The sequence below is a fragment of the Hevea brasiliensis genome, unplaced genomic scaffold (assembly GCF_030052815.1).
Source record: "Hevea brasiliensis isolate MT/VB/25A 57/8 unplaced genomic scaffold, ASM3005281v1 Scaf114, whole genome shotgun sequence".
NCBI classification, from domain to species: Eukaryota; Viridiplantae; Streptophyta; class Magnoliopsida; order Malpighiales; family Euphorbiaceae; genus Hevea; species Hevea brasiliensis.
In genome coordinates, this window is record NW_026614602.1 from 88,862 (window position 1) to 98,420 (window position 9,559).

Consider the following 9,559-nt stretch of genomic DNA (forward strand, 5'->3'; position numbering starts at 1 on the left):
TGGGGTGCGTCTTGATGCATCATGGTAAAGTAGTGGCTTATGCTTTAAGACAATTAAAGAAGCATGAGCAGAATTATCCCACCCATGATATGGAAATGGCAACTGTAGTCTTTACACTAAAAATCTAGAGGTATTACCTATATGGTTAAATGTACAAAATATACACCGACCATAAAAGCTTAAAATATATTTTTTAATATAGGGGTTTAAATTTGAGGCAGAGGAGATGGCTAGAGTTTTACACAGCTAGTTACATAAGATAGGCAGGAGTTGGTACAATGACTTTATGGCAAAAAGTATACTATCATATAAGACAGCTTCGATTAAAGTAGATCCCTAAGGTTAAAGTCCTATGGAGGAGTTAATTTATGGAGAAATACGCTTGAGAGTCAGAGCGGGTTATGCACAACAAGTATCCATATTTATTTAATATGCAACTCTGTGTCATTATTTTGCCTTGTGTACGAATTTTACACAAGAGGAGAAGAATGTAACACCTCTAATTTTTAAATAATTACTTTATATATAATTATATGATTTTTGCCTGTTTTGGAGAGCCCAGGAGGGGCGATATGATATTGAGGAGATATGGATTGAGGTGTATAATTTAGAAGTGTTATTTGAGCCTTTTTGCAGGATGGGTACCTAAGTACAGAGAAAATTCTGTCAAATTTTTAACAAAATCTAGATTATCTCTGACTCTTTCAAAGTATTGTTTTAAGTAAATATTAATCAGTTTGTAATGTAATTATTTAGGTGAGTGGGGTCAGCCTTTCTCCTCCGCCCAAACGCCCCAGTGACCTTTGGTTAAGTTGTGGGTAGATATTAATTTTATTTATAATTTTAATATTATTATATTCAAAGCATGTTCATGCATTACTTATACATATATGTATGTAGTAAATATTAAGCACGCTTTATATTGCATTTGTTCTTGATGATATTACTGTGATTGTTATTTTATGACAATCTGGAGTTGTGTGTGTGAGTGGGTGTGTATGTGGTGTATACATGGATATGGTAGGATGGGTTAACACGGTTGGAGCTTGACTTGCTGGGACCCAATCCTTATTATGGATAAGTCGATGTAGGCACAGCTTTGAGTTGATCTCGTTGACCCCCGCATTTGGATATTAAGAGAAAGTCCGGCCTTGAGTTAATCTCGCTGGCAGAGGTTAGAACTAAGAGAGCTATATAGGGGACCAACTCCCATATATATATATATATATGTGTGTGCGAGTATGGATGTGACACATGTTAGTAGTATGCCCTAAAGCATATCATTTAGGATGTATCTTGTACATCTTTTATTAATAAAAGGCATTTTTACTTTTTCATTTACATAATATATTTATGTGTAATAGAAAAGGTCCATTGATATTTTGTTAAAAATTCTATTCTTAAGTTATTAAGAATATGAGTGACAGTATTTCTAGCACAAAGTATCATAAATAGGTTCACAATCTAGGATACTTCACAATAAAGACATGACTTATCCAGAAAGATTATAATTATGTTTGTTCTCAAGTTATTTATATGAGATGTAAATAAGATGGAATGGTGAGTCTCATGCCATATAACAAACATGATAGGCACTTATACATGATAAGTAGGCCGAACCAATGACATTTATGACAAGCACATGGATTTACTCTTATCAATGCATTGTCATAAATCATATCAGTGCATATAATCTTTAGACCTGAGATAGCACAGTTATCTTGTATATAGTTTGTTTGAGTTTGATACTGCTTTCATACTTGTACTGTGTATGGGTATATGGGCATGTGTTGGCTCCTACTAGTTATATATGGAGGTAGGTGTTGATCAAGATGGAATCTATTCCTCTAAGTAAATAGGGATAAAATCCTATGTTCATTTAATTGTTCTTGATGTTTCAAGTTTCTGGCCAAGACAGATTTATTCAGAAAAGAGTTTCTGATAAGAAAATCTTTTAATCAAGAACTAGAAAATTTATTCAGAAAAGAGTTTCTGATGAGAAAAATCTTTTAATCAAGAACTGGAAATTAAAAGAGAACATAATATTCATAGCAAATGGGGTTTGACGTAAACCATGACTCCAGCTCGAATTGGGATTTTGTAACAGAGAGATTCTAGTGCATGGTAACATATGATTATAGATTCATTTAAGATAAACCTTATTATTAATTGGGTGGCCATGGCATGCTATGGTAGGTGTTAACCATGGTCTATGAGGTGCATAAAATGATTTAGAGAAATTATTTATGGTAAGAAAGAGTTCTGATAATATTAAGAGTTGATATCATGTCTCATAGCCAATTAGTGATGAGCCTAGTAAGTCACACACACACACAAGTAATCACCAAATTAAATATGATTTAATTAATTAAAGAGTTTAATTGATTAATTAAATTGGTTTGGTTTGCAATTAGATTGCAAAGTCCCTAGCATGGCTTGAAACCAAATCTAGGTTATTGGATGTATAGTATAAGTTAAATTTATATTTAAAGTGTTTAAATATGAATTTAATTAATGAGAAATTAATAGAGATTAATTAATTAATTTATATTTGATATAAATTGATTAGAAGAAGAGAAATAATTATTTTGGATTGAGAACTCAAAATTAAGACATAGGGGTATTTTGGTCATTTCACAGGGTGACATTTGGCACCATGAGATGGTGACACATGGCACTACACATAAGCTTGCCAAATGTCTTTTAATCATGTAAGATGATTAAAGTCAAGATTAAATATAGGTTTGACACTTGGCACAATGTGATTGGGTCAATTAAACCTAGAGCTAATCAAAAGATGACATGTGGCAAGGTTTTAAGTGGTGACCTAGCTATATAAGTGTAAGGATGAAAGAACAAAAATATAAGTTGCCATTCTCACTTTGTGCCGCCACCCTTGGCTGCCCTCTCCCCTCTTCTTCTTCATCTCTCATCAATTCAAAGAGATTAGCAAATAATCTCTTGAATTAAAAATATTAGAAATTGTTTCTAGTGTTCTGTTTACATCTCTAATCTCTCAAAGGCAAAACTTGATTTTCTAATTCATAGAAAAAGCTTTAGAAGTTGTTCTAGGGCTAACATAGGTGATCTTGGTGTAGACAAGCTAGAGGGACAACATCTGGTGTCCTAAAGGTGCATCCCAAAGGTGCCAAACACACTATAGTGCATCAAGAGGTTAGTGCACTTGTTCTTGATCTAATCTAGGGTTCTAAAATTAATCTGATTAATTATAAAATCTTAAATGGCAAATATAGATCCAAAAACATATTAAAAGAGTTTTAATATGCTATTTATCATTGTAATCAAATAAATAAAAATGAATCTTGTATGATGCATGTGATCCTAGATGAAAATTTTTTTATTTCAATGATCTAAACTTATGTTTTTCTTCAACACACGGGTGTGTGAGTGCTCCAGATGGCCTTTGATATGATTATGACTTGATTTATTTGAAATATGTGAAGATGATGCATTTCACTCTTATGATGCACTAGACATAGATAGTTATAGAAATTGTAAGTAAAATCAATATCTTACGCTATAAGTCGAATGCTCACTCTTGTTCACCCATTTTTTCAAGTTACAGGAGAGCTTATTCTTGTGTTTAACTTGCCTCCTACCTTGTAGGTCTACTAGTTATTATTTCTGTACTTTATATTATTAAATTTGAATTCTAAATCTCCGCATGTGTAGAACTATTTTATTTAGCTTGGGATTGTAAGATTAATTATTTTGAGTTTATAAACTTATTAATCTATATATGTGTAAATGTGTGGATGGATGGCTTGTTAGATGAGGGGGTTGGACTCCCATTGATTTCATATTAATTTATTAATGATTGTGAGGGTGAGTTGAGCTCTCCATACATATGTATGTTGTGATCATAGGTCGGATGAGCTAAAAACTCCTCGTTGGATGATCCAATTTATGGCCAGACTCTGTCTAATTGATTTTTTGAAAATGGGCTTGTATATGGGCTTCAAGGTTGGGCTAATGAATAGTTAGGCTTACTATGGGTTTTGGGGGCCTTATGCTAATCTAAGTCCTAATGCCGATCCGACTCGTGGGTTCGGGTTGTGACACAGTCAATCGGGCACCTGCAAATATCCAGCCCATTACCATCTCTAAACGAAACCAATATCATTGCAAATTCAATGATATTTATATAGTTAAGATAAATCAATTTTTCTATTTTTTTCTCAGACTTAATATCGATGCATCCGATAATATTTAGGGTGGTTAATATCATTTTTATATAAAAAGCATATTTTAGATGTGATTGTATAAGATTTTAATTTTCTTGGGTGTATTTAATTTAAATGTATATTAATTATAATTTGTTAATATCTTTATGCGTATGAATATATTTTTTATTTTTAATTTATTAGTCAATTTTAGTTAGACTGTTTATTTTAACTATAAAGTTATAAAAAAGCCTAATTATATTTTGCATATATTTTTGGTGAAATTATGCTCCTTCCAATATTAATTTTAAGTTATTATTTTAAAGATTTTAAAATAATAAAAATAAGAGGAAAATATGAAAAGAAAAAAAAAATAATTTGACTACATGAATGTATTAATTATATAATTATTATGAAATAATTAAAAGTGCATAATTAAATTTATATTTATATTTTAATCTATAATGTTTTTATAACATATATGATATAATATATAATTTATAAAAATAAAATTTATTAAATATATTAAATAGTTAATATATTAAATATGTTTTAATATATTATTTGTATTAAACAAATATAACAATATAAAATTTTAAGAAAAATATAATGATAATAAAAATTTCATAATGGTAATACATTAAATTATAAAATACATTTTAAAATTATTTTATTTTTTAATTTTATAAATAATTTTCTTTCACACGCTAATTTTGCTATGCAACCTAATTGTGTGGGTTAACATTATTTTAAGTTGTGAGAAAAAAAAAACAATATGAAAATCAATTTTTTTTTTCAAATTAAAATAAAATAATTTGAATAAATTTAATTCAATAAGCTAGTTAATTTTTCAATAGTTATTCTAATTTTTAAATGTTTTCGTACATTTACATTTTGAAAATGTATTTTTTTATTATATTACATTTAAATTTACAATTAAGTTTATAATATAGGTTAATAATTACATAAATTTCACTAAAATATGATTCAATAAAAAAATAATAAGTCTTAAATAGACAAGTATCTTTATTTATATAATTAATTAAAATGATATTAAAAATATTTATGTAACACCCCTAATTTTTAAATAATTATTTTATATGTAAATATAAATATTTTAGTCTAACTCCTGATGTTGTGGGCTTTGCATAGCTACTTTCGTTTTGTGGCAATTCGACCGTCGCCCTGATTTATAATTTCGGGCCGAGCAGATAATTTATCGGAATCACTTCAGAACCGGGTCAAAGTTATAAGCTACCCCACCATTTTGAGACGCTCCGGACGCGTTTCAAGTGTCAGAATTAGCATAGGTAAACCCAAACTCTGAGTTTCTTCAATTTTATAGTGCTGCGTTTAGAATAAAATTTCATAAAATATTTGTGGGTAGCTAGAAAATTATAATTCCTCTTAAATTAGCTCTATAATATTTCTATGGACCGCAGGATAAAATTTTAGAATTTTTAGAGCTAGCTAGAATAACTTTTGCAAAATATCCGTTTTAATCCTTATAATTGAATTGTTAGGTTATGTGAGATTTGCTTGAGTTGGAGGGCTTAGGAGGGGCCATATGTTGTTGTTGAGATGGTGTGTGGCTTTAGAAGTGTGATTTGAACTACTTTGTAAGTTGGGTAGGTCTTAGGTATAGGGGAGGCTCTGCCGGATTTCTGGCCTAAATTAGGATGTCCTTATTTCTTTAAAATGTTGATTTGGGTTAGCATTAATAAATTTATAACATAATTATTTAGGTGATTAAGGTCATAAATCCTTCTCTCCTCAGCCACGGCAGCAGTTTCTGGTCGATCAGTGAGTAGATATTTATTTTATTTATAATTTTAATATTGTTATATTTCTAGCATGCTCATGCATCACTTATACTTATATTTATGTAGTTAAATATTAGGCATGCCTTGTTTTGCATTTATACATGATGATATTACTTTGGTTGCTATGTTTTGATAATTTGGAGCTGTGTATGTGGAGTATATGGATATGGATAGGATAGGTAGACGCAGCTGGAGCTTGACTCGCTGCGACCCAATCCTTATTATGGATAAGTCGGGATAGGCACGACTTTGAGTTGATCTCGCTTGCCCTCGTATATGGATTATTAAGCAAAAGTCTGGCTCGAGTTGATCTCACTAGCAGTTCTTGGATTAAGAGAGCTGGGTAGGGGTATCAGCTCCCCATATATGTACGCGTGAGTATCGACTTGACACGAATGCGTGAGTGCTTCAGATTATCCTTGATGTGACTTAATATGATTTGTTTGACTTGTATGAAAATGATGCATTTCATTTCCAAGGATGCATTAGAATTAGATAGTTATAGAAATTGTATGTAAAATAAATATTTACTCTCTGAGTCGAACACTCACTCATGTTCACTATTTTTCTAGGTTACAAGAGAGCTTTTTCCTTGAGTTTAACTTGCTTTCATTCTTCGTAGGTCCCCTTGCTATTAATTTTATGTTTTGTACTGTTAAGTATAAATTCTAGTCCTCTGCATATATGGAAATATATCATTTAGTTTGAAACTATAATATTTATCAATTTGGGATTATAATCTATAAACTTTAGGTATGTGTAAATGTGTGGTTGAATACTTATGATGGATGAGGGAGCTGAGCTCCCATTGATTTTATTTTGAATTATGGATTATAGATGGGTGAATTGAGCTCACCAAATGTACTTTTATTGAGAGTACAAGTCGAGTGAGTTAATAACTCCCCATTGGATAGTCCCTTTTATGGTCGAACTCTGTCCGGTTGATTTCTTGAAATTGGGCTTAATATGGGCTTACTGATATATTAGGGTTTAGTTGGGCTTACTACGGGCTTTGGGGGCCTTACGCTGACCCAAGTCCTAGTGCCGGTCTGGCTTATGGGATCGGGTCGTGACAATATTGGTATTAGAGCTTAGGCTCCAGATTCATGGGAAGTATCTAAGGCTTAAAAAAAGTCTGGTTAGGGGTTCACATGCGGAGTATGGGATCGTATTTCATCTTCTTCTATGACTCCTTATTTTTAGCTTCTGCGTTATACCTCGGGTAATATAAGAGTGCTTCAATTAGTGTCTTGATTTTTGTAGAGTATATAAAAATGTGAAATAGAGTTAGTAGACATATTGAGGTCTGCCATGAGGATACGTACTCCAAGAAATGCTATGTTTTTATCAGTATGGGTTTAAGTGGGAGTGAAAGTACCATTGCTGGCAGTCATCGGTGGATAACCAATTCATAGTAAGTTCATGCTACCAGTGGATTCAAGAGAGATAAGAGATCAAGAGATCTAGTATGTCGGGACGTACAGTAGTAACTATACAATATTCTCGATATTTGTGCTGTAAGCTGCAGATTACAATACTGATATGAGATTATTGTGTAGAGCTACGAGCTTCCCCGTGGTGCAGCATGATTAGGGTGTTTCTAAATAACCTCTATTTTGGTACAGTTATGTCAAGACAGAGTTTTATTTCTGCAGAGGAGTTAGGAAAACTTCTAGTTAGGGTTTAAGACCCTAGAGATTGAATACCAAAGGTCGCAGTTGGGTGACAAATAGAGTCAGTGACTCATTTATCCTATTTTGAGCACAGAGTTAGAGCATAAGTGGTACATGACTAGAGGTTTTTAGTATGATTGCAGTGTAATGGTGACACCTACTTGGTGGGATCATCTGGTCTCCAGTATGAGATCATTGGCAGTGTTGGCATCATAGTGGATGCATTGCCTAAAGTTTAATGAAGATAGCACCTCCTACGTGTGACATTAGAGCATAAGTACGACTCTACTCCCTAAAGGAGATTGGAGGTAATGAATAATATTCGTAGCCTGTGAAATGACATTCTAGGAAGGTTGACAATAGAAAAAGAGAGCAGACAGCTTTATATAGTTGTGGTAATGGGGTTGAGGTAGTACCTCTCTTGTAGTCAGTTATACTATAGAGTATGGTAATGTTTTTTGAGGAGAGACAGAAGAGTACCACTAATATAACGATCTGTGAAATGATGTCCTAAATGAGACTGTAGTGTGATAGGAAATAGTGGCTTAGGTATCCCCTTAGGGAGAGTACAATTTTCGTTGTAAGGATCATAAGAGATCAGATCATGATGGATGCAGAGCTTTGGAGTAGTAAGGGAAAAAAAAGATCCTGTAGATTCCCTCCTTGAGGTATTAGAGGGTAATTTAGAGTTAAACAGAGGAAAGGACAATGACTGCAAGTCAGCGAAAATAAGTCATAAAATATCAGTAGATAAAAGGAAATATAGAAATGAAAATTTGGATAGTTGGTTTTAGATGCAACAGGAGAGAAATTCGAATGACACTAAAAGTACCAGCCATAGTGGTTAGAGCACCAATTTTAAGTAACATCAAGGTGTTGATAACTTGATAGAGACAGCGAAGGGATATAAGTTCCTGACATGATAGTCAGATCAAGAAAGAGAGTAGCACTAAAGAATAAAAGTTCTACTTTGGGTAAGATAAAAAAAGATGAATTAAAGAGCAAACCGAATAGCCAAAAATAGGACAAGGTCAGGAAGATCAAAGTGTGATATAAGGTATATAAAGTGCCATCCTGAGCAAGGTAAATGGGATGAACTGAAAGGTAATATTAGAAAACCTAGAACGAGGGTACATGAGTGAGGATAGCTTCCCAGATATAGAATCCAAAAGTGTAGGACTTAGAGTAGGTCATGTTTCAGGCAGTATCAGGAGCCAAACATGGGGTTCAGGGTTATGGGATATGGATCAAACTCTGTCCATTCCTGTTTCCAAGATGGAGTAGGTAGCAATAGGATAAGTCCATTTAGACTTCTAACAGTATGAGGAAAGTTAGTTAAGGAATGCAACCAGAGCAAGTCAAAGTTATAAGATATGTAATGGTGTCTAGAACTGTCCTATCAGGCAAAAGAGTGAATTAATAAGTAGTAAGTTAAATAAAAGTAAACCTAATGGTTCAAATCGGCATGACAAACAAAAAGGATGGTGGAAAATGGCACATAGGCTCAGGACCTAAGTAGAGGTGGTGAGATAGCAATTATGGGGTCTGCGATCAAAGATTAGGTAAGCATTTTTAGTATGACCAATAGGGTCACTTTCTAAGGAAACATGAATTAAAATGAGTGACAGAATGACAGAAAGAGGTAAAGCAGAAAGAGATATGTATGAGTGACAGTCACAAGTCACTGAGAAGTACAAGGATAGGAGTTATGACAGGAAGCATGATTGGAATCCATTTTGGAAGAGTTTATTAGTAAGAGGTATCTTCTTGAATACAATAAAATATAAGGATGCAAAAGAGTTAAGGTAGGCATAAAAAGATAGAAATGGAGTACAAGTGGTGATAGAAAATCTTAAGATGATATATCAGGTAAATCGGT